The sequence below is a fragment of the Anas platyrhynchos genome, chromosome 5 (genome assembly GCF_047663525.1).
Source record: "Anas platyrhynchos isolate ZD024472 breed Pekin duck chromosome 5, IASCAAS_PekinDuck_T2T, whole genome shotgun sequence".
Classification (NCBI taxonomy): Eukaryota; Metazoa; Chordata; class Aves; order Anseriformes; family Anatidae; genus Anas; species Anas platyrhynchos.
Genome location: NC_092591.1, coordinates 65,471,145 through 65,496,652, shown reverse-complemented (window position 1 = coordinate 65,496,652; position 25,508 = coordinate 65,471,145). Strand labels below are relative to the sequence as shown.

General features: G+C 35.7%; 1 long non-coding RNA gene across 4 annotated transcripts in view; it reads right to left on the bottom strand.

Annotated features, from left to right (window-relative positions):
* The window catches only part of LOC119717212 (uncharacterized), a 52,322-nt gene extending 39,752 nt beyond the window's left edge, over positions 1 to 12,570 (bottom strand). For 2 of the 4 annotated variants that reach the window (XR_005266391.2, XR_011809955.1), the window contains exons 1-2: positions 12,119 to 12,468; positions 11,910 to 12,013 (exon numbers count right to left, since the gene is read on the bottom strand). This is a non-coding gene — a long non-coding RNA (uncharacterized lncRNA). The other 2 variants (XR_011809954.1, XR_011809956.1) reach the window with 2 other exon arrangements.
* Between the last annotated feature and the right edge of the window lie 12,938 nt (positions 12,571 to 25,508).

The window sequence follows — 25,508 nt, the reverse complement described above, 5'->3', positions numbered from 1 at the left end:
ATAATGACACCATTCCTAAACTGCTTTATTTTACCCTGAAGCATCATAAGGAGTCCTCTAGTTCCATGATATAGCTATCAAATAATGGGACAATCAATGTCACACTGGCTTGGGAAATCAGATACATCAGCAGCCACTGTTCAGTTTTAGAAAGAGTAAGCTTACTTCTACCGCATGCCTGCTTTTGTGATTCTCTTCCCATGTTCACACACAGTAATTACAATTAAAATCTAGGTTTTGCACATCACAATTAACAAACATCACTGAAATAAAGGAAATTATATTCTGTGGCATCCCTTCTCTCTTGCTTAGTAAATAACTGTAAAACACTGAGGAAAAAAACAGGTATTGAAACAGGCAATGAAAATATAATGCAAAAACTTCCACATGACAAAATGAGCTACTAAGACGCTCCCTTATTCATGCCTGGACAGACTGTCTTGCAGATTTAAAAACGAAGCAAGCAAGCATGGAGTCAGCTCCTTGCTGTGGAAAAGTAAAAGCTGGGGACTAGGCAGGAGCCTAGCTGCTTACAACTGCAAGATGTTTGCATCAGCCAGCTCATGATGTGAGAAGAGCCTCTGATCTCTGAAAACAAAACCTCCTATTTATCACAGTAAATTATAATTCTACATGTAAGATTTCATTCAGATGCTGTTAGGCCAGAAATATGCAGCGTGTCTAATGAAAACATTACAAGAACTGAAATGGAATACCTATGTTTATTTAAGTAAATGTTTTGACCATAGCCTACAGGCACGTCAGTGTACAAGGCAATTATTTGTAGAGAGGTGGGCATATCAGTTCCCACAGTAAACCCAAACTGTAACTCTTTGATGTTAAAATATAAGCTACAGTTTACAACACTTTTTGAAGCTTCAGTATTTGCAAAGAAAGCATTGCTGTTTTTTTCTGTAAAGAATCTTCTCAGTTTAAAAACATGTTTGTTTAAAGAAGGTATTTGCTAGATCCAGGCGGTATTACATTTGTCTAGAACACTTGACACTGCTTATTTGCTCAATATATAAATATTGGAAGAGATAGTACTAATCTGAACAGATGAAGAATCCCAAGAAAGTCCTTAAAATATCAAATATAGATAAGTATATCTGTCTCCATTTTCCAATAAAAAGCCTACGCTCTTAACCATCAATCTCTTAGCCTTTTATGTATATATTTATACATATCATATATAAACTTACATAAAAAATAAAAACAAACCCCAGCCTTAGCTGCCTGGAGTTGTTCCAGCTATAAAAAGTGAAGTTCATTACTAATGTACTGCATGAGAATAAGGCAATAGACCATTCACTTCAGTATCTCATTTCCATATTTCAGATGCTCCACAGAAAGTGAGCTTGCTTTCTGTCACACCCACATAAATATACACTGCTGTTGCACAGGAATTTTTTCATTAGACCAACTAGATGTACTAACACTCAGTGACAGGCTTACAACAGGCCAGCAGCCAGTCACTGGTTGGGTACTGCAGACCTCCATTTTAGGGTCAGTTCTCATTACTGTTTTTATAAACAATCTGGATGAAACTCAAATGCATACTAAATAAATTTGCAGATAACACTACATTAGGAGGAGCTATTGACTCCCTCAAGGGTAGAGAGTCCTTGAAGAGAATATTTTTTTAATGTCTCATCATGGAATTTATTTAAAAAAACAAAACAAAACAATGATAATTAAGTATACATCACCATGTAAAACAAGATAGAGACTCAAAGCTGTAAAAACAGAATATGAAGCAAGCTGCTTTCCCAAACTGTAACTGAGAGAAGCCTTAGCAAAAGACTATGTTTCACTGGAACAACGACAACCCACTGAACTTGTTTAATCTTTGCCATCACCAATACAACTCCATATGACAAAGTTGTACTTCAGGTGGGACAAATGGTGTTCTGCCACTGACTGTCTTGCATAGGTCACAAAAGGAAAACAGCAATATCCTTCTGAAGTAGCTTGGAATACTAATATCTCCCAACAAAAATATATTGTTTTGGTTGTGTCACTTTTTCTGTGGTTTTTTTTTTTTTTTTTTGGTTGTTTGTTTTTAAGAGGGATTTTCTCTCTCCTGAATACCCACATACTACACTGAACCTGGAAAATAACTAAGAAAACAAAATTGCTTATGCTTAGATTCTAAAAAAATATGTGGTTTTAGAGGTGTTATGAAGTATTTACAATTAATATGTTCCTGTTACCTTATTGACCCCTTTGAAAAGAACAGTCATTCATTGAACTTCTTTATTTCCTTTTCTATACATATGTTAGAAGAGCCATAGATTCCACAGATGAATTCCTCCTAATCAGAACACTAGGACTCAGGAATTGGTAGTTCATAGGAATCAGTTTACAGCTGCTCAAAAGCATTCAAAAACATTTCCTCTAGCCTTCCACCCCACAAACAAACAGACATACTCAAAATTGCTTCAGTAGAATCTTAATGTTTTCTGAAAGCTCCAATTTGAAGAAAAATACTGTGCACAAGGTTCAGGATGGCATTTCTAAACAAAATGCGATGAGAAAAAAAAGTTATCGATGAATTTTGTGTCAAATGGAACATAAGACAATTCTGAAAATCTTGGTTTTGTTCCAAGGCAGTTTCAAACATTTATTAAAATAGATATGACAGCCCACCTCATTTGAGCCTCGCTTAGAAATTTAGACCTATTTGGTAGACTTGTACCATTGCAGAAATAGGCTCCAGGGAGAAATGCCGAGTTTAATACTATCTTCAGCAGTTCTTTTATTTTCACTCTGACTACTAGTAAAACTTGCAGCTGCTGATAGTGGGAGCATCATTTGCTCCCCTGAATACACTGTGAAGTTTAGAACAGCAACAGCCCAGTTGAACTGGCTGTAGCCACCAAAAAAAAATAAAAGAAGAAAATTCCTGTGGCAGCACTAAAATCCAAGGGCAAATTTATTTGCATCTAGGTGTCACGGGGAAACAAGAAAGATAAGCCAGAGCTTTGGATCCATTCACTTTCAGAAAAAAAAAAAAAAAAAAGAAAAAAACCAACTTTTTTTCAAGTGACTGAGAGACTATACCTTAAATATTATTTAGAAACTAGTGAAAGAAACTAGGCAGGGAGAAAAAGTGATATGGGGTACGCAAAGCAGCTTATTTTAGTTCTTCCTTTTTACATTCTCACATCAAACAAAAGCAATCTTCTAACTGCTTGGACCCAAATCTCTGATGTCATTCCTTTTCAAAATTTCTGATAATCTCTCAATGGAAACTTAGAGCAAAGTCAGGTCCCAATACCTACGTTGCCAATCAAACTGAACAGAAAACCGATTTTCCTTAGCATCTTCCCCTTTGTGCTTAATTACTCTTCGCGCATTCTCACAAAGAGTTAAACTGTGCAGGCTTCACAATCTTCAGCTCTTTTGACACGTAAGTGGAAAAATAGGTCTAGTAAAGCTCACAAAATAAAATTAAAAAAAAGCATTCTTTCAAAAAATGAAAGCATATTCACTTCAAGTTTGACAATGTGTTCTGCTTATTAAATCCCAGCCCCCAATGAAAGATGACATTGGGATGATGAAGGCACTGAGCACACACTGTTTTTTAATTAAGGCTACCTCTAACTTTAACTACAGTAGAAGAGTGGCATTTTCACTGTATGTCTCATGCAAAACTAACCTCTAGACAGTGGCATCTAAATGCATCATAACAAATACAGACCATTTAGAAATTCTGATATATTTAGAGAAGTTTCTGTAATGTACAGAATTCTGCAATTTTACTATGAGGTTTGGTCTTAAAAGATTAAAAGTACATCCTTTTACCAGCTCACCCTTGTTTGGATATCAATATTTCCCAATTTCATTTCCTATTGGTATCCCTTATTCCAAACTACGCTTTCCTGACCAAAAACAGAGGGCTTATTTTCTGTGTATGGAAAACACAAAGCAGACTGTTCTCCAGACATTAACAAGACAGAATAATAATATGAATCAAGAGTATTGCCTGATCCCCAGCAGATGGCCAGATGCAAAGTTACCCGATTTCCCTCTGTCAGTTTATGCTCATGAAAAACACAATTTGCTGCTAACTGTAGAATTCATCAGTGAAATATTTGTCCAGTTTGGTGACAAAGAAAACTCATATATGAGATACTACTAATGAAAGCACTAACAAAGATATGTTTTATTGCATCCAAGCAATAAAACAACTGGGTGTAAAAACAAACAAAAAAAAAACAACGTAATGGCTTGTTGGATTATTTTAGCTCATTATTATTAACTCATTATTTAGTTCATATCTGGAAAACAGTGAAGGGAAGCTTAGGCTCTTGCTACCACTTCAGCTCTAAAAGCATCTAATACTAATTTAACAGTAAAGGAGCCCTTCTACAGTCTTTAAAACAATAAAGAGTACAAAATTAAAGTATTATGTCTCCTCTGTTTAATATTTTGTGCGATAGGTACATGCACATATTAACTAAAACATTTTAAGTTATCCTTCATAAGTCACTGTTTAGAGCATATGTTCTTTCAGAAATAATCCGAGATGCTATTTTGCATGGTGAAAAGTCTGACTTGTTGAATTAAAAGAAAGGAATACTGTTGAGTAATTTGGATGTTATCTGAAATAAAGCCCTTGATTATTTCAATGTCATCTCTGGGAAAAAGGATTTCAAAGGAAAAAGTAAGATACTGGTTAAGAAATACAGGTTTTCCTTTTACACAATTTCCCTAGCAATACAAAATGCAAAAGCATACATGAGAAGAAAAAAAAAATAAAATTACATATACTTCAAATTTTATAAACAGAAAATGTATAGAAATGGAGTGGTACTCAAGTATTTCCTATAGATAACTATAGTTCTTTGAGCATAGATCAAGTAATGATAGAGGTACTTTTCCGTATCAAATATGCTACTTATTTAGCAAGCTATACAGAGATACAATTTTTGTCATCATTACTGTAATCACATTACTTTTGTTACTCAATTGAACTTATAAATGTTTCAGAGAAATGCATGCCACAATTTGAGGACATACTTGGTTTAGAACTATAGTCAGCACTACCTCAAAGAAGGAAGGGGCAAGTGAAGATAGAGGGAGGGAGAGAGAAAGAGCAATCAACCTGTACTTGCTGACATCTGCTTTGCCCATATTCCATCTACCTTCACTGCATAGTAATACCAATCCTTACTCTGAGTTATCAGGCATTTTGGAATACTTTTAACAGAGAATTACCTCAATAATTTGCTACAGCTTCAAAAGAAGTAAAAGAACAAATGATTGTTTATTGATTTCAAAACTGAAAATTCCAACTAAGATTTAAACTTCAAGTCCATCTTATAGTCACCCCCCACAAATATGAGAAATATTATAAATTAAAAATCTTGCTAGACAGTTAAGGGCTTAGCAACAAAGAACCCAAGGAGGGCTGATTCACTTTTTTTTTTTTTTTTTTAATTTATCTGGAATTTTTCATGAAGAACTGTAGTTTTCTAATAAGCTGCTGAAGTACAGATGTATTTTAACTGTTTCCAGAGCACTCATCTTTTTTGCTGTGGCAAGTTTCTTCATGATTCTTCCACTTCTCATTTTTTTCCTTCCCAAATGATCATAGATGGGTCTTTGTCCCAACACCTTCCCCACCCACCCAAAAGAAAGGGAAAAAGGGGGACAAAACTATTAATTCAAAGGTCAGGAGAAGGAACACCGGAAGACAAATTCTTGTCCTCCAAAACCCAGAAATAAAGGCCATTGGAAACTATATGCTTTACTACCTGGATAATGGAGAAGAGAATTCATGGTATTAACAAGCTCTGCCTTGTTATGCAGAGCAACACAGGAAAGCAAGGTGAGTTGACACAGGAAAGCAAGGTGACAACTAGCTAAACCCTCCCTCAGCCATTGGAGAATGATGACAAGGATTCACAGTTGCAGTTTTCCTTTCGAGTGTATCATACACAGTGTGAAAAAGTAAAATCAGTCACTAAAGGGGATATTAAAGAAAGCTTTGGCATTTCAGCAGTAACAAAGTCATTAAATGTATTTGCCAGTGCAGAACTTATACTTAGAAGTGTTCTGAAGTGGAAGGACAATTAGCTGAAGGATCAGCTGATAAAGATATTTCAGTCTTTCCACTCTAAGCCAACAACTCACTAACACTGAAGGATGGGTCCTTCTACAGCTTTAGAATTACAGTGACATCTACATCATCATAATACAGCATGCTTGTAGCATGAAGGGTAGATAGGAAAATTAACTGCATGGAAGTAATCCTGTCAAAATAAAATGGGCTAGGCTTGATATTTGAACCACTTACAAACTGACATAGGTAAGTATAAGCATTCTTCCCTTAATCCTCTTTACCTTCACTTTTCTGTGGCTATTTGAAAGATAGCAGACTAGAAAACAAACAAACAAAAAACACACCTCTACCAGCCACTTCTGTGCTCAGATCTACACTGGAAGTATTTATTATCAGTAAGTCATGTCAGTTTAATTTTGATTGCAAAATCTAAGGGGCAAGCATAGTACCTTTTATCACTTTTGTAAGCACCTCTTTCTTATATTATTCATCCTTCTTATGTTATTACTCATAAAATTTTTACAGCTGCATGACTTAGATGATCTGAACTTACCTGAACTTCAAAAGAATTTGGCACTGAAAGCTTATTTCTCCATTTAAACAAGAAAGCCACTCTCCAAATTTAAATCCAGAGCTTAATTCAGCTAAAGGACACATATTTTGTTTGAATTTTTGAATTGCTCTTTCAATGCCACTTACTGATATTTACATTTCATCCAACTATTTCACAGCTTCAGACTTGCACATATGAACAGAGACTTGCTGAACTATGCAAGAACAGGGTCACCTCTTGATTCTATTAGCAAGAGGTCTAACAAAGTATGTCAAAAACACACCTTTGAGAAACATTTTTCCTTCAGGAGTACTGCATCAGGTGAAACACAGTACTTTTCCATTATGCCCTTATAGCTTTGAATGTATCAATTTTTTCCTTGCTCTTCCAGGAGGACTAATCTGTGTTCTTCACCCACTTTAATTCCAACTACTTCTCTATTATTGTGCTACCGCAGAACTATTTCCATTTGCAGTTCCATACTGTGCTTAATGACACTTTTATGCCATAATACATAGACCTTCTAAAGAAATCCCTACATGCTGTTTTTAATTGGTTTATCAGCTTTTCTTTATTTATTTCCCTGTTGAAAGATTTAATCCTTTTCACATCAACACAAATTTAAGGACTTTGAAGGACATAAGTAGCCGTTCTACTACACACAATGTAAAAATTAGTCTTTAAAAGATGATTCTTGCATTCAACCTGTAACATTTAGGCAAACAAAAGTATGCCTTCCAGAAGACTGCATTTTTCTAACACTTAAGAAAAAAGGCAAAGCTAATCTACAGTGAGTTTGTGACATGCGTGAATGGATGAGTCACCTTCTGCCTTCTTACTTCATCCACTTTAATTCAGATGCAAAATCTCTGCTTCCCTTGAGGGATGTATTTTCTGATTGGTTCTCAAGTATTTTTCAGGCATATAAAAAGACAAACCAAGAATTTAAAAGACATTGAGTCAGCATATTTTCAAGAAACCTGCTTGTACTCTGCTCTACAGATTTATCCATCTACTTGCTTTCTGATACAGGAAATTCCCTAAGGGAAATCCCCCTTGAGTATCACAAAAAAATCTCTGATGTCATTATCCAAGGAAGGAGAAGTGAAGTCACACAAGGCAATTGCTGAAATTGTTTTTTGTTTTTTTTTTTTTAACTCAGAGAGGACCATAACTTATATTCAATAAAATGAGTTTTGGAATGCCTTTTAAGTATTGCATAAACCGCAACATTTCAACAGTGAGGCCCACACCAGCAATAAGCCATATTCTTTGTTTTGGAAAATACATTTCAGGTTTAGTAAAAATGTTTTATATTCGCAAGGAAAGTTACAAAGATGGCAGCCCTGAAATTAATCTTATGTTTTTAAACTTAAAGTGAAATACTTTATAGTATCATCTGACATTGAAAAAGTTTTTTTTTTTTTTTTTTTTTTGGTGGTGTTCTTTTTTTTCAATTTAACCTAAAGGATTTGTGAATCTAGAAGAGTGCTCATAGTGGTTATGTGATTTGAAGACTGTTGAGAGTTTGTGTTAACATTTAACATGAATTAATACTGATTTCTTCAATGAACATATTCACTATCAGAACATAATTCAATTTCTGATTGAGGATGAGGAAAAAGATACAAGAAGTGCTTTAGTACTTTTCCAAATTAAAGCACATGAATCATTGTTATTGTCCAACTGGTAAAGTGACATGCAAGCAAATAAAACTACTGTATAGGTAGGAATCTCTAACAAAAAAAAAAAAAAAAAAAAAAAAAAAAAAAAAAAAAAAAAGCAGTAGAGAAATCCAGTATGTAGCTAGCATCTGCTTATTAGCAAGCTTTCATGAGGTTTGCAGAATTTGAGAAGACACTGTAAGAAGACAAATATCAGAATTTTACCTCTGCTATTTTACCTCCACTATGGACATTTACCTCTATTACACTTTTTTTTTTTTTTTTTTTTTTACCTCTGCTGTGGAACTACTGGAAAGAGTCCAACTCACCAAGATGATCAAGGGACTGGAACACCTCTCCTACAAGGGCAGGCTGAGGGAACCAGGACTTTTCATCCTGATGAAAGTGAGGCTCAGGGGGGATCTCATAAATATGTATAAATACCTACAGGGAATGTGCAAAGACAACAGACAGACTCTTTTCAGTGCCAGGATAAGAGGTAATGGGTACAAACTGGAACGCAAGCTCTAAGTATCAGGAGGTGCTTTAACGTGGGGTAACAGAGTATTGGCACAGGATGCTCAGAAACACCGTAGAGTTTCCCTCTTTGGAGATCTTCAAAAGCCACATGGACATGGACATGAGCAACCTGCTGTGGGTGTCTTTGCTTGAGCAGGGGGGTTGGAGCAAATGACCTCCAGAGGTCTCTTTCAACCTTAACCATTTGTATTCTACACTCTGTGCTGCCAGTGATGCTAGGCCCAATCTATCAACTCCTTGGTCAAAACAATCATGTATCATTACTGCTCTGCTTTCTAATTAAAAAATGGCTTTGGACATCAAATAATGCTGCAGCATCCCTCTCTCAGAATTCATATACTACTTGGCATGGAATACTGCCGTCATCTCACACATCACTGCACTTAACAGAATTAATGAGTCCAAACTTCATGAAGAATGACCTATTCCTATAACACAGTTACATAAAATGACAGTTTAGGATGCAAAGAGAGCTATTCAAAGGTCAGAAAATTAAATTCCTTGCTCAACAGTAACTGTGTGTATATATCAGAACTCCTCTCACAGGACCCTGAACCCTTAGTTTCACAGACTGGACAAAACACGAGGCAGAGGCTATGCAGTGCAATTCTCTAGGTCCATTATCAACTTCAGCATTATTTTATGTGTAAAATACAAAAAATCCCCCATATGAGAACAGCAGTCTACTATAACGAGCTATACAGAGATCTCTTAGTTTTAATGAACCTCACAGTGTTACTCAAAAATATCTCTGAATTGTTGAGGCTGGACCTTGAATTGTCTAGAGAAATAACAGAGCAACATTTTCTCTTTCTATAATTTTCAGCTCTGATACAAAGAAAGTTAGAAACCCTAGCTCAGCATCAACAAGGATGTTTCATTGTAACTTCACCTTTTCATTGTTACAGCAGATAAGATTTCAGGTTCATGTACTCAAGAATGAGATTACAATTCTCATATGACTCAGTATTAATTTCATGATAAACATAAATGTTTTGTATTATCCAGAATATATGGCAAAGCAGATATATTTAAGCATGGAAAAGACAACAGAAGCCTGTGAAAAAATGAGAATAAAAGTATATAAAAGGGCACATACCAAAACAGAGTAAACAGAAAATCATACACCTTGTAACAGCCACCTAGATATAGAATGCCAAGTCTGTTCAGTCTTGGTCTCCAGAAAGCAATGACTGCCTGATTAGAGAAAAGGAAAAAAAAAAAAAAAAAAAAAAAAAAAAAAAAAAAAAGAAAGTACTAATGAAACCTGTACCCTCCTATATGACCAGTGTCAATGAGAAGCCTATAAGCAGCTTCATAAGCTACGACATCAGGAGATAGTAGCATAACATAATTGGCCAAATCATGCCTGTTTTCACTGTGCCTGCACAGTAAGATCCATTACACCATGTTGGAATATCTTTGCTTTACCAAAGCCAGAAATTTTGAAAATCTGCGATAGTTGTCTGATATAGATACACTGCTAGGTTGTTTCAAAGAAACACTACATTTCTAATACATCTTCGCGTCCACAAAAATATCTATTTATACCAAGTAATTGCTGCATAGGACACCTATACTAATAGTCATAAAATGAAGAAACTACAATAATTTTTTAGTCTTCTACAAACAGGTCAAGAAGTTGTTCTTTTTTTAACTACTACTTTAAGAAAATGTATTACTATGATTTCTAAGTCTATTTACAGATCAGCTTAAAAAAAACAACAAAACAAACAGGTTCCTGTTTACATGCTTTTATGACCACATATGTGACCCTTGTTCAGCTGAGGCAAAATGCAAAAACAAATGATTTAGAACATGTTTTGTGAAGTAAGATAAATCCTGCAAAATATGAGCAACATGTTTAACTCTTTTCTTATACATTTACACTCAGCAGAGTAAATCATGTAAGCCATGAAAACCCATACTGTGATAAAGTCTACATTCAGTTTCTCAGTTCAAAACCTTAGGCATGCATCCTAGAGGCAAGTTAGTAAAAGGTTAATTGCACATGTAGCAACTGTATGAAGTATCACTCATCGCCAAGAAAGGTTCTCATCTTATTTATTTACCTGAATAATAGCTCTTTCTGGTTTCAAAGTTTATTGTATCATAAAGAAAACAACACAGAAGCAACAGTATAGAATTGTGACACAGTTTTACACACACATTAAATTTTATACAGCTTAAATCTCTATGTTCTACTGCAGCAGTATTTCATTACTTCTAAATTAATTGTTCAATGAGGCAGTGGTAAATTCTAAACTAAGCTTTCTCAACAAGTACAAAACAAGTGTCAACATGACAAGGCAACTAGTGATAACCAGCTGCGTGTATCTAAAAGATTAAAGAATCCTTGCACTTGAACCTTTTCCTTAGAAATAGTCATTATCACAGACTTAAAAGACAAAGACTTCAGAGAGCTTAAAAAAAAAAAAAAAAAAAAAGGCATTCTGAGGAAAACAAAGTAAGAAAATAAAAAAAGTTATCTCTCACAATAGGGTAGCTAAATTGGACACACTGATTTATCTACAAGAACTTAAATTCATCTCATACTTCCATACCCATCAGAAACTCAGGAAACAGCCTGAAGGCCAACATCTTGTTCTCTCATCTGGACTGAGACAACTACAACCACAAAGAAGAGGCTCACCACACTATTACTATCATCAGCAAAATTTTACACAACTTAGTTATCTGGACAGTAATGTAATAGGTTACCAAGTGGGAAAGAATGATAATAAAGAAAAAAAAAAAAAAAGTAAAAACTTGTGATAATTTTGTTTGGTCTCTTTGTGTATGTAACAGATAGACTTTTAATTTTTTTTTTTTTTAGTTTGATAAAATAGCAACTTTATCCTGTACTTCCAGGTTTTCTAAATCACCTCAGCGTATTTTGATTTTTAGTGTGAATGCTATCATACTATCAGTTGTGACATTACACAGGAAATGAAGTTCAGTCATTCTGCATGCTGAAGCTCTCAAAACTATAAAGGCAACGCTTGCAAAACACAGTGAAACACAGCGTTAAAAAAAAAAAAAAAAAAAAAAAAAAAAAGAAGATACTGATCAAGCTACTAACCTTGTTGCCTCTCTCCCATCTTCTCATACAGTAAGGACTTCTGAGTAACTTCTCAGGGTTCTAACTTGCAAGAATGGAAAAAAATCTAATGCAACCAGCAGGACCTACAAACAAAATGACCACCACTTAGTACTTATTAAAAACGTTACTTTTAAAAGCCAAACAAAGGAAACAAAAAAGTGAATCAATGCAAGCAGAAAAGTACATACAATCATAATATCAGACACTTTAAAAAAGGACTCCTTAGTAACGACTAGCTCATCACCCTTCAGTCCTTTTTGTATATGTTTCAGTTTAGGAGCAGGCTGAACTAGAAAGCGTTAATAACTACACAAATTCTGCTGCCCTGCTCAGAGAGCAGGAGGGCTTAGTTGTAGTCACTAGCACCGGTGTGGTGACTTGCTTTCCAGAAGTCAGCCAGTCCATTTTCTTTCCAGGACAGCTAGGATTTGGAGTAACTCAAACTAGAAGGTATCCGCTACTACGTCACCCTAGTAGTGCTGAGGACAAATAAGTTATTCACAAATCACTAGGCAATACTTTGTTTTTCCCTCTCACACTACACCTTTTTTGTTCAAGTACTTGTTTTGTACAAGCTGCACCATTCTCCAGCCCCAAACAAGCTCTAGCTCCTGCAGCTGTGCCATCATATCTAACTCCTTACACCTGGTACACTTTACAAATGTGTTTCTTTGGGGAGAATGACTTTTTGCTTGTTTGCTCCAGCAAAAATCTTATTGCTTTTAAGAATCTGAAAACTTCTTAATTTAAGTGAGTAGGTCAGTACGGTAAACCAGTTAGTAATTTATGTTCACTTTTGCTAGATTTACTCAAAGGAAAAAAATGAAGTATAATGGCTGTACTCATTAGAGTCAGGAGCTATAAGGGAGTGTAAAGCAAGGATATGCTCTATGTGGATGCAATTGCTCTGGCTCCTAATTACTATTGCTTTTCCTGAAATCCTTAAAAACCATGTAAAAATGAAAGCTCTTATTTTAAGACAGAAATCAAAATATAGTGGTGTAATTGATTCTAAAAAAATTTACTGAACAGAACCTTTTTCTGTTTTGTGTCCATATTTGATATTTTTCCTGGAAAACTATTATTTCAGGATTACATAGTATTTTCTGATACCTGTAGTTTGGTAAAGATTCAGAAGGTGGCACTAATTTGTGTGTGGTATTTTAGCTGTATTTCTTCAAGTACTTGCACTGTTCACCAGCATTACTCATGTCAGGACTCCCACAGAAATAAACAGCAGATATTGATTTGAGAATCGTTAAATGTGAGTGATCTGTCCTTCTTTTGGAACAGAAACTCTAGCTTTGCTTTTGCCCCTATGTTTTTATGAGGCCCAAATACCAGAAATATAATACCACAATAGTGTAATTAACTTTCAGGCTGACAATGAACTAAGAGATGAAGTGCTGCTTAGCTAACAAAATGACCAGCTGATGATCTACTGGTGTGAATTCAGTGTGTAGGACAACAAAGATTTAGTGTAATGTAAGGCTAAAGCAATATAAATGTGTTACAGTATTTAGAGAGACATATGTTGTTTGCTACTGTAAGATTGATGGATGATTTTCAAAATGAAAACATTCTACATATCATGTATTTTCTTCAGAATATCAAGCAGTTCATGAGATGAAAAACAATTACATGTGGACCTGCAAGCGGAAGCAAGTTTCCATATATGTATATTTTAATCCTGGCTGAACAGAATCTTTGAAAAAAACAAAACAAAACAAAAAAAAAACACGTTAAATCCATGTATGTAATAAATTTGAGGAGATTCATTCAGCACTAGTAGTATAATTTCCTGATTGAATAATGTATTTTTTTCCACTGTTAATTTTGATGACATGGCAACAAATTAATCCTGGGGGTGAGAGCCAAAAGCATCTACATGACCTTCTCTGTTGTGCTGACATCAGCTTTATGTACGTATTTTCCCTAGCTCAACTAGTACATTAAAAGAAAGTTAAGGAGGATATGCATGTTTAAGTTGCATAAAACATTACTTGAAAAAACGACATTAATTAAATACAAATGCTGTGAGGGTAGATAGTGGCTCAAATGATCTTATAAAATTGCCTGAGAAAGAAGGATGGATAGTACTGAAGATCAAATTTATTTTTTATTACTGTTCTGTATTTGTGGTCTTCCAGTGTTTCGAGAAATTCATTACGTCTGTTTGCAGTAACAGAAGTGTTTGTTACATCCATATGAAAGACATTTTCTCTGTCTTTGCAGGTGGACTCAAGTGTCAACTCACCTGGTCCGATTGCTTCTAAATGAGCTACCATTTTGTATTCAAGGCAAGAGAAAAAAGATCCTATTCAATACTTGCCACTTATTTCTTCAGAAGAAATTCTTAACAGGGTGCTCGCTTTTTTGATTTAGCATAACTTCACTCATTGCAGAAGCTGAAGAACTTCAATACCCAATTGTGAATTCTTTTGCTGAATGTAAGCTTCTCAGTAACCTTTTGTCTAATGCAGCAATAAGCTCTCCATTAGCACTTAATCTGTGTATATTACATACTAGAGAGCAAAAATCAACTCAGTTATAAACAAAATTCTATTGATACTAGTGAAATTATCCATGTGCTAGGTTTTCTGCCTAATAGTTCTCTATCATAGTAGTCAGCAGAATTTGCCATCTAATAAGGCTGACTACAGGTTCTCATTTATTTTTGCATGTGTGATGGTTGGTTTTTTTTTATTTTATTTCTTCTTATTGATCTTTGTCAAATGCCTCAGAACAATCAGTTTATTCCTTGTTATTAGCTTTTATCACGTCTTAAAACAATCATATGAGAGGTTACATGGGCATGTTAGACCGTGCTGCTGGCTTTGGGAAAGGTGTTTCCGAGGCTAGGTTTAGGATTCTAACTTAGAACTAGTTGTCTGGCAAAAGAAAGAAGATGTCTGTGGTTAAATGACCCTACTAATGTAATGTCAGTATAAAAATAATTCAATAGTGGTCTGGCAAAGTGAAGTTAATGTTAATTAGTTATGTTTAATGTTAATTAATGGATTAATTTCATTTCCCCTGCCAGTATCTTTTTCAGTGGTGTTGTCACAGGATTGTGACTGAAACAATACAATATCTGTTATGTAGATACAAATTCATACCTTGCTTATCTCCACTGCCAATGCGGTATAAATAAGAATCACGTATTACTACCTGGTGTGTATTCAGCTTCTCTCTGTGGCTCTAATACTATGTCCGTCCATCCATCCATGTGTCGTGTCCCCCCACCCCCCCCCAAAACTTGCTACATGACTTTTTATTCAGGTACAATAAATGATCTCAGATGTTTATAAATACCTGAAGTGTGGAAGACAAAGGGATGTGGCCAACTTCTCTTCAGTGGTCTGTAGGAACAGGACAAGGGGCAATGGCCACAAAATGGATCACAGGAAGTTCCGCACCAACATGCGAAAGAAGTTCTTCACGGTGAGGGTGATGGAGCACTGGGACAGGCTGCCCAGGGAGGTTGTGGAGTCTCCCTTCTCTGGAAATATTCAAGACCTGTCTGGATTCCTAGGTGGGCAACCTGCATTAGGGAAACTGCTTTGGTAAGTGGGTTGTACCCGATGATCTCTGGAGGTCCCTTCCAACCCCTACAATTCTGTGATTCTGTTACACTTTGCTTAAAGATAAGAGCATTAGCAATCAGCTTCAAAGCCAAAAAGTTACTTCAGCTTTCAGAACTTGAAATAACCTGCTTAGCATGTTATTTCTATGCATGGTTCTACTTATTGCTAGTAAATGAGTATTAAAATATATAACATCCCAGAATTGATATACTAATACAAATAAAAGCCTGGCCCTTACCTAGCGTGATGCAGTGTGTGTTTTGAATTACAGACTGGTTGATCTTTGTGATTAAGAAGCAGAGGATGGTTTGCTACATCAGCGCTTGGTCCCTGGGATAATGGTACAATGGTTGAGTAGAAGAGCAGAAATTCTCCACACCTGGTGAAACTTCTCACTTCAGAAACCAAGGCAAGAAAGATCTTACCATCAAACATCTGGAAAACAGGCAATGTGAGATTTCATATTGCTTTGCTTACAGCTGCAACAGTGGTCCACGGTGCATCTTCTTGTTTTTGCTATTTTAAAAGAAATATATCTCCTTCCCTTCTAACTGCCTTTCAAAGGAAAGGGCATGGGATTTTTCTTCTACCAGATTTAATCATAAAGACATTGAGGGATACAGCAAACCGGTGTGACACTTGTCAATAACATAATATTGAAAATGCCTTCTATGTGGATTATTGGATTGAGGATGCATAAATGAAATTTCTTAAACCTTTCGTGCAGATGGGCAAGGTCTTTTGATCAAAGTCTATTCAGTAATTGTACCCCAGAGAACAAGATGACTTCCTCCTTCTGCTTGTTGCCTTTTCCACACAGTGAAAATTTAAACAGAGATAGTGACATAAACCAGTTGCTCAATCAAAACAGGGGCACAACAGGATGTTTTGCGTACCTTCTGATGACAGACGAGGCAGTGTATCCTCAAGCTGTTAGTTAAGGAGCAACCCTAGAAGTTACTGTTTGTTACATCCTTAAATTTTCTTCAGGCTCCTGCATGCTGCCAAGTCACTGCAAAGAAGCTGGAAAACTACATCTGAGGAGTCCTCTCTGGTGAAGTGAGGCACCGAGGACAGAAGGAGAAGTTATACATATAAACTAAAACCTATCCTCTGCTCCATCATGAGTGTTAGGCTACAAAGTGTGAGACTGTTCTGCAAGAGCAACTTAGTGTAGTTGGCTTCTGAATGCCTTGAAAGTCAAAAATTTCATTTGGGAACATTCAACGCATGTCTCAGTTCTTACGGAGTTCTGAGTAAGAAAACTGAGTACTTACAGAAATACTAAGCATAAGCCATCTGAACTGAAGATTACTTTCCCCTAAGTGAAGAATGAAAACTTTTTTTATTTTTTTTTATTTTTTATTTTTTATTTCTTGCCACACGTCTGTCAAGTTTTACAGACAAGACATTCCAGCTCTAGGAACAGAAATGGTTTCACCTTTGTCATTCATTATAGTTTAATCAGGCACTTGCCATGTACCCCTCTCCATTGAGTTAAATATGGTTTCTCAGCTGAGTTCCTAAATTCCAACCACACACACACACTTTGGCAAGGCAGATGAGAATAAGAATTTGTTATTATTTTGTCTTCAGCAGCATTGTTTTTACGCAGTAAGACAACATTGCCATGAGCTAAAAGCACAGTAAATGTTTCCTTCTGAGATCATTGAAATATTATTTTGATTTTTCTGCTGGACAATCGGTTATAATCTCCTATAAATATGGATCAAATGAAGAAATAATTATTTAAATCTGTTTGCCATTTACAGCATCTGTTTATCTAGTTTGTAACAGCCCTGTGCATTTTTAGGGAATCCTGAGTCTTTCATTCATACATTTATTCTTTTTCCTTTTACCATTTTTCTGCCTTGCTGTGTTCTCTAATGAGCATCTCCAAGAAATGGCTGTTACTGCTGTTAGGTAATGGAAAAACTTTTTTGCTCTTGAGCACAGTTGCTTCTGCATCCTATTACCATTTTTCCTTTTCCAGGCAATGAACGCCACATGAGCTTCATTTTCTAATCCAGAGAAAGATGCTGCAGCCAAATTACTCTGGATTAGAAACACTGGGAAGATTTCCTTTTTCATCACAGTCTCTACACATAGCAGGGAAACAGATTTTACTTAACATTGAGAACAGAAGATTTAATTGCATTACTGTGTAACAGGCCTAATTAGTCTTATCCTTGCAACTACAGAAACAGAAATACATTCTCAAAGCTTAGACATATGCTTTCTATTTAGTACTGATTCACTTGAAAAGAAATCCCTCCTATCATATTTGCATATATTTAGATGTTCTATTTGTTTAAAAATTATGTCCAATGCTTCCTGTCTTAGTTCATAACACTAAAAAAATAAAAAGTGCCCAGTCACCAAAACAAATCGCTAGAATTATTCATGTGTTAAACAACATCAATTAGGATGAATATTTTTTTCACAGAGTCAAAATTTATATAAGGTTGCCAAAGTAAATGGCTTCATTTTCAAAGTTTCTCAGTTCAGTTTTCTTCAGAAGGACCTGGAGTTGTTAAGAAAATTCTGACAACAAACAGCTAATTTTGGCCCCGAATTTCACATACATTAACTGAAACCCAGTCTACTAAAGGAATGACCCAGATGAGTTCCCCATGTTCCATCAGTTCTCTTGGAAATTCCTACAACTACAAACTAAGAAAATTGCATTAGCTTCACAGCCCTGCCTGTAGGCAGTGTTAACTGTGTTTCTTTTGGATTCGAGTGACCTGGCATTCAAAACTGCCAGTGATGTGCACATCCATTCAAAATCACTATGATTAGCAGCACTTATGCCTTACAGAAATTCAAACCAAAATTAAACATGTAACTATATAAACTCTGGAATCTGCCTGCAACCTAGTTATCAGTAACCAAATGTATTTCATATCTACATTCATCTTCGTATTCATATTGTCACATCAAGAATAACAGGAATTTTGGTAATTTATATCCTGGTATTTTTTGTTTTCCCTCAGTTGCAATATTTATAGCATTCAGACCAATTTTGTCATTATTTCATTTATGAATATTACATTATCATTTAAATGTCATTATCACTATGAACTGCAAATAAGTCATCACCTACATAGTGATCCTTGCAGAATAGAATTAAAAGTACTAATCGTTACAGAGTAGCTTGAAACTCTTGAGGCGATACAACAGACCTAAGTAAACTGACATTAAGGTGGAGAAACTATATTTCTAGTGTAGATAAGACATATGCAAAGCAGTAATGCTGTTTTCTGAAATGTCTGTTTTTCTGCAGTTGCAGAACTTTCTTGCTAGCACTGAGATTAAACAGAAATACTTAATAAGCAAATCTTACTATGCATTCAAATGCAAGAAACACTCTCCCCCTTTTTAAACCAAGATCTCTTTTTTTCTTGTTTTCTGCTTTTGATAGGAACAAGTTAATTCACAAGCACAATTCACCACTTTCAGTGCATAACAATGTCAGTATGTGAACAGGCTTGATAAATCCAAGTGGTTCTCTTTGATTTGAGCATGATGGGAATTTCTGAGATTTTCTGTATTATGTAGCATGCAACTCCTATATTTTGTGCTGCAAAGTCTTATAGCCCAGGAACAGTTTTCTGCAGCATTTTAGAAAAGTACTAATAGTATTCAAGTTGGCATTTAAAACATAGTTAAGAGAGAATAAAACTAGTAATTGCCACACTTACATAGAGCTGTCAAACACAAACAGTGATCACTGGGGGTATTTGTATTTGTATCAGTAATTCTTCTTGGAAGCATTTAAACTTGGCGTTGCTATCATCACGGAATGTGTTTATGTCAACTACTGCAATAGTTTTTCGGAAGCCATACATTACTTCATTTAATTATTAACAAATTGGCATAATTAATGGGTCCTACTAATAATATACCATCTCAGGTATGTGAATGATATCCAGTTTCTAGCAGTGATGCAGTTCAATTAACGGTGGCAAATACTAGAAACTTTTTAATTCCAAAAGGCATACTAGCATTCCTAGAAAAGGAGGTGCCTTCAGTATTTAAACAAAGCAAGGGTGCACTGTGTTGAGATAAAATAGTGCAATCACGTTAACTTTAAGCAAGTAACTCTGAACTTACATAGCATAACAGAAAAAAACATTTGAGCAGTCTTTCCAGTTCATTCTCAGAAATAAACAAGCTAAACTACAGATTATTCTAGATCTGCTTATCACATCTCTTCTACTGTTTAGTGTACCAAAATTACTTGGAAATCAGACTGGCCCTTTAGAAGATGATGACTTTATGTCCAAGTCCTTGCAATGATAAACTGTCACATTTGCCTTCTCATACATACATTTACTCTAGTAGGCCTGTAACCAGTAACATTTTCGGATACCCAAATGGATTTATTTCTCCCTGCTTTCAAGTTATTATGAAAAGCAAAGTAATTCCAAGCAGTACCAAAGCTTGGTATTCTTGGAGGGCTGGCTATGTGTTTACATTTCTAAATGTAGTAAAAAATTAGCAATGGTCAGTAATTTGCAAAGAACAAAATGAAATCAAGTGACTTTGCAAGGCACCCAGGCTGCAATTGATCATCGCTCTGTCTTTACAAAGGAGTAAACATCATCAGTGGTCTTGTGCATCATGTACCACAGAGCCACTCTGTGTGTGGAAGGCACCTTGAAGGCACCACTTAGCAAATGGAACAATGTGCAAAGGAAAATGCCTTGAACCCCTTCTTCCAAAGAATCCATGCTGGCACCAACCCCATGTCAGCCTGCCAGGCTCAGCTCCCACTAGCATGCCTGTTACACTGTAGTCTTTTATTGCACTTAGGAACCCCAGAAATAATGCAAACTACTTACAGCTGCTTCGATGGGGCATCCTACTGAACAGATCTTGTTGTGCTAACAAATTCGACTACAAATGCAGAACTTTTACACCATCAGTAACTTTTATTGTATTTTCTGTCTTGAGAGAGCTGAATAGATGACCCAGCACGTGTCTTCCACCTTTAATTTCTCTATTTTTACCTCTCACTGGATATAGTAGGATCAAAACTAAACTTCTATGAACTAAGTCCACCTTGAATATTTCTAATCCCGAACAGCATTGTAAGGTCTCTGACTTGTGTCTCTGTAAGGGTCACTGCAGAGAGGAGTTTTCTAAGTTTTCTAAAATGTCTGGATCTAAGTTTCAGTGACAAAGGTAATGTATTTAGAGGCTTAAGAGCCAGTGGGTTCTGATAAGTAACAGCCCATCCAATTCTTGCTTTACAAAAACTTGCTTTAAAAGCACTTAGTGTTTTCTCCAATCGGAACAAAAATTGTACAAAAATTTCATTCTGTCCCAGCATTCTTAAAAGCCAAGTTCATTTTAAGCCTCAGAGATTTTCTGCCAAAGGTGGGTGTGAGCCACATACATTCATCCTTATTCTCACCTGTTCTCAGTTTAGAAAATTTCAAGGTTTTTAGCAGATGAGACTGTTAACTTTTCTTTGTCATCCACTATCAATTATCAAGCTAATTGTTCGCACAGAAAGGTATCTAACCTTCAAGTTTTGAGTGTCCAGGTCTGGAGCTGGAGCCCCTGTGCACTGATTTATTTCTCTGTTACAGATCAGATACTGCTGGTGTCGTTTATTAATGAAGTCCATGTGAATAATAGCTGCTTTCCTCGCCTTTTTAGAATTACAGACCTGACCCAGAACATCTCTTATATTTATCCTAAGAATTGAGAACATTTTTACTTAAAAAAAGTAATAAAAAAGAGAGCATTGGAGGCAGTGCACCCTTACACAACATTTTCTTCTATTACTATACTTGAATCTAAGCTCAGCTTTAGGTCTGGTCATGTCAGTTAGGCAAGCAATATCAAACTATGCTTTATTTTGAAACAAACATTGTTCTCCAGTCTTCTTTTACTTTGCACCAATTTCACGTTCCTCTTGCCTCACCTACTTCACAGCTAAATTTATTCTGTTTCTCATGAACTGTGCTGTTCTTTGTCATCTAATAAGATTCAGCTGAACCATAAGAACTGTTACATCAACAGAAATGCTAATAAATAAGGCAGCCTGTACATCAAATGAAGCACAAATCACGTCAGTAGTGCTAAGGAGATACAACAGCGGTATGACATTACCGAGAATGTCCCATGCTTTCTTCACTTAAATACAGTCTAATTTGGGCGGAGTTTATGAATAGCTACGTCTCCCACTTCCCACTGTGAGAAACTAAGTTTTTTTTTTGCAGTAGAAAACTACTGTATTCAAAGGTAGTTGTGTAGTCATAACAAAGAGAAATGCCAAGTAGATAAGTGGACCGTTAAAGGCTTCACTGTTCCAAAATAAGATAGAAGACTGAGAAAACCAGGATGATCAGTGCAAAAACAGTAAAAAAAAAATAAAAAAATAAAAAAAAAAAAGATCACAAGCAAAAATAAGAAATTAAAGGGTTGATTGAAAAATTGTACATATATGGTATAGAGGAACGTCGAGTAGCTTGTGAACCTGTAGTACTCAGCCACTGAGGAAACAGGGGAGGTGATCAGGTGTCGGGGAATAGGGAATAAAAGGTTATGATATGTATATGATATGATATAAAGGTTATGATATCCTAATTGGCAGGATGCCCGCCATTGCAATTGCAAATAAAATAGCTTCACAGAAGATCCTGTCTGAATAAAATTATTGAGATTTTTCTCACACTACCATCAACAATTAGGTAACAGGTAATATATACTGAGGAGGAAGTCCTTTCAAGAACAAAAGTACCAGCAAGAAGGTGCTTGATATTAGGTTTAATTTAAACAAGAAACAAGACTCTGTTCACTATCTATTCATAATTTCTGATTTAGGGATTTTAGAGTGCCAATAGAAGTATATTATGAGTGCCGCAGAACATCTACTGACTCTGCTTAATTTCAGTGCATTGCACAGTACTACAGCCTCCATCAATGATGCCAAAGACTATTCAAACTGACATTTGAAATATAGTGTCACCATGTCATATCCCTTTACATATTTTGATCCAAGCCAGAAGAGCCTCCTGCAGAATGTCTTGCACAGTATTAGTTTCTAATACAAACTTTTAACGGAGAGATTTTTTGAATCATTATGAACTACACTTCATGTAATACTCTATGGCTGCACTTACTATGAAGAAAAGTATCATACAATCACGATAATTGGAAACCATCACAATACATTTCAATTAGAATTTAAGAACAGAAAATGCTAGTGTTTTTTATTAAGCAACCAAGATGCAGCTTCTACAATTGAAAAATCTTCCAGAGCTCGGTATCTGGGTAATGCAGATGCCAAGTTAGCCTTCTAAGTTGCAACAGTGATGGAAAGCATTTGAAAGGGATTCGTATTTACAATTCTCACCATAGTGAATAAGAACAGGCACTGCAAATTTTGTTTAAGCAGCTGTATTTGTGGCTGCAGTACTACAGTGATAGCTATTTTTCTTTTTCTAAACTTTAAGTAATGGTCTGAAAAGACTAGCTAGGTAAGAATTTTGAATGCACTTTAAAAATGTATAAGGCAATATAATGGTTGTCAGCTACTTTGACAGCATAGAGACCAAAATGTTGCTGAACAACTAGAGATATCAAACACCGAGACAGCAGATTGTAACTCCACTAGTCATCTGATCTTTCAAGAGGGACTACACTTTTATTGTCACTGGCAATTGTGGCATGAAATGGATCTTTAGAGTCAAGTGGCTTTCTCATCTATTTCCTACACAGTAAGAATTTACTTCAAGTGATGATAATCATCAAGTGGCGACCAAGACAGGAATTTAATTTTTAAGTCTGTGAATACTGAAGTTCAAACCAAAGATCTAATAAAAAAATGCCTCAAGCCTTCTCATCACAGAGACTCACTGCAGATACATGCAGATACACATATGTGTTTATTAAATAAAATTCCTTCTTTAGTTGCAATGATTACAGATACTGGATACCAATTTAGGGTTTAGAGTATCTTGCTCTTGGACCTAATCCCTTCATTATTATGACAAGCAAATTGAGAAGTATCACTGTGAACATCATGGTGCTGGTAGAGAGCCAGTAAAAAATGGCAATCTGTACCTCCACACAGTACAAAAACCAGACAAATATGTGTGATGAAAGGTGGTGTTACACACAGTCCATGATACACAATTCTACTTTGCAAAAGTAATGTCATAAGTCAATAAGCATTTTCTTTTTGCTTACTATCTACATGAAATCTCTAATTACTGATGTCATTCATAGATCTCAAGTTTTGTACCATAGGCATACAAGAATATTTCTCGTCAAGTAAGTTCTAAGAACCTGGCCATAATCTTAAGGCAACCTGGCTGCTTCTGCAGCTTTACCAACAACTGCATTCATATAACAACAGGCGTTTTCTGTTGTACAGTTTTTTTTCAGTGGATCAATGATTTCTGAAATAACTGCTCTAATTCTTCTTGACATTAAAGATGAAAGCATCTTACTCAGCATTTTGACAAATCTTCTTCCTTCAAACTAATATGGCATACAGTGAAAAGTAGTACCAGTCCATTCAGCCAGTGTGAAAATGTACTCAAACTTCATAGAAGCTTTTGATGGTGGAACTTTACATTTTGTTATACCGAGAGTACTTGAGCTTTTATACTAAATATTTGATCACATAAGACATAAGATGATTAAAGCACTTCACTGGAAGGGTATTTCAGAAAAAGCTTTTCATCCAGTAATCATTTATGACTGTCCATTTATGACTTTGTTCCTTCCGGAATTACTTACACCCAGAGTACTTTCTCAATAATTAATTTCCATTTGTTTTTCTGTTGAAGAGAGGACATGACCTTGACAGAAAATAAGGTTCTCAGCTATCCCATCAGAATGGTCTACTCCAAGTATGGTAAACACTATTTGTTCCCTGGTCTGATCCTGTTGAGAGTTTCATTACTATGTAATTCCTCCTTTCACTCTTACTGTATACAGGAGATATTTTGGACTTTCTCAGTTAATAAATGGGATGTTCAAACAAGATGGAGTAGTTTGGTGACTGCAGGTCCTCAGGAACCTTTTGTGCAATATCACATTTCTTGGGTTGATCTGGAAGCAGATGAGGTGCACAGGACCTCTATCAGACTAAAGGCTAGGGAGTGAGTAGTTCTGGGCCACCTGAGACTGTGGAACTCAGATCTTTAGGTCTCCTCTGCACCTTCTTTCTGTGGTCAGGTAACAGACTTTTAAGTCATTTTGGACTGTATGTTTGTATTCCTAAGCTAACACAAAGGACTAAGAAGTAATAATTTCAACTTGCACTTGGGATGTCCAGATAAGCAAAGTTATTCCTTTTTCCCACCTCTCTTCCACTCTCTGTTCATTAGGCTGCTGTTATAAATGTTTAAAACCCCAATATCCACTTCCAATTCTGTTGCCTTTTTTTAGATTAAATTATTTACAGATCCTTTTCACCAAGAGAACTCCTCCCATTCTCTTGTTTCATCCATTTCAATAGCTGTGCACCATAAATGATGACCAAGACTCATGCTTTGTTTTTTTAGTAGCAAGGAATAAAAACCATGGTAGTCCCATAGTTTTCTGCTAGACAACTGGAGAAGTATAAGACTAATTATTGTAAGAATGTTAAAAATTAACAAAAGGAAACATTTAGAAATGACTTTGTGTATGTAAAAAGGTGATCACAATAATATACATTAAATGTATGCCTTAATAACATTCTTTATCAACAATTAAAGTTTTTGCAGTGTAAATAACATCCTCAATAAAATAGTTTACTAATTAATGTGAATCTTTTGGGATCCATTCATGTAAGCTGGTCTGTTCAGTGATGCAACATATATTTGGATTTTAAACACCTGAACAGAAAAGGAGAATCGTTCACTTACTTGCCCTTCATCTACTTTTTGTGTAATGACGCCATCAGTTGACACATTTCTGGCATCTCAGCTGCGTCTGGAGCTTGGAGTCCAGCAATAAGAAAGATGTCATTCCTCAGAGT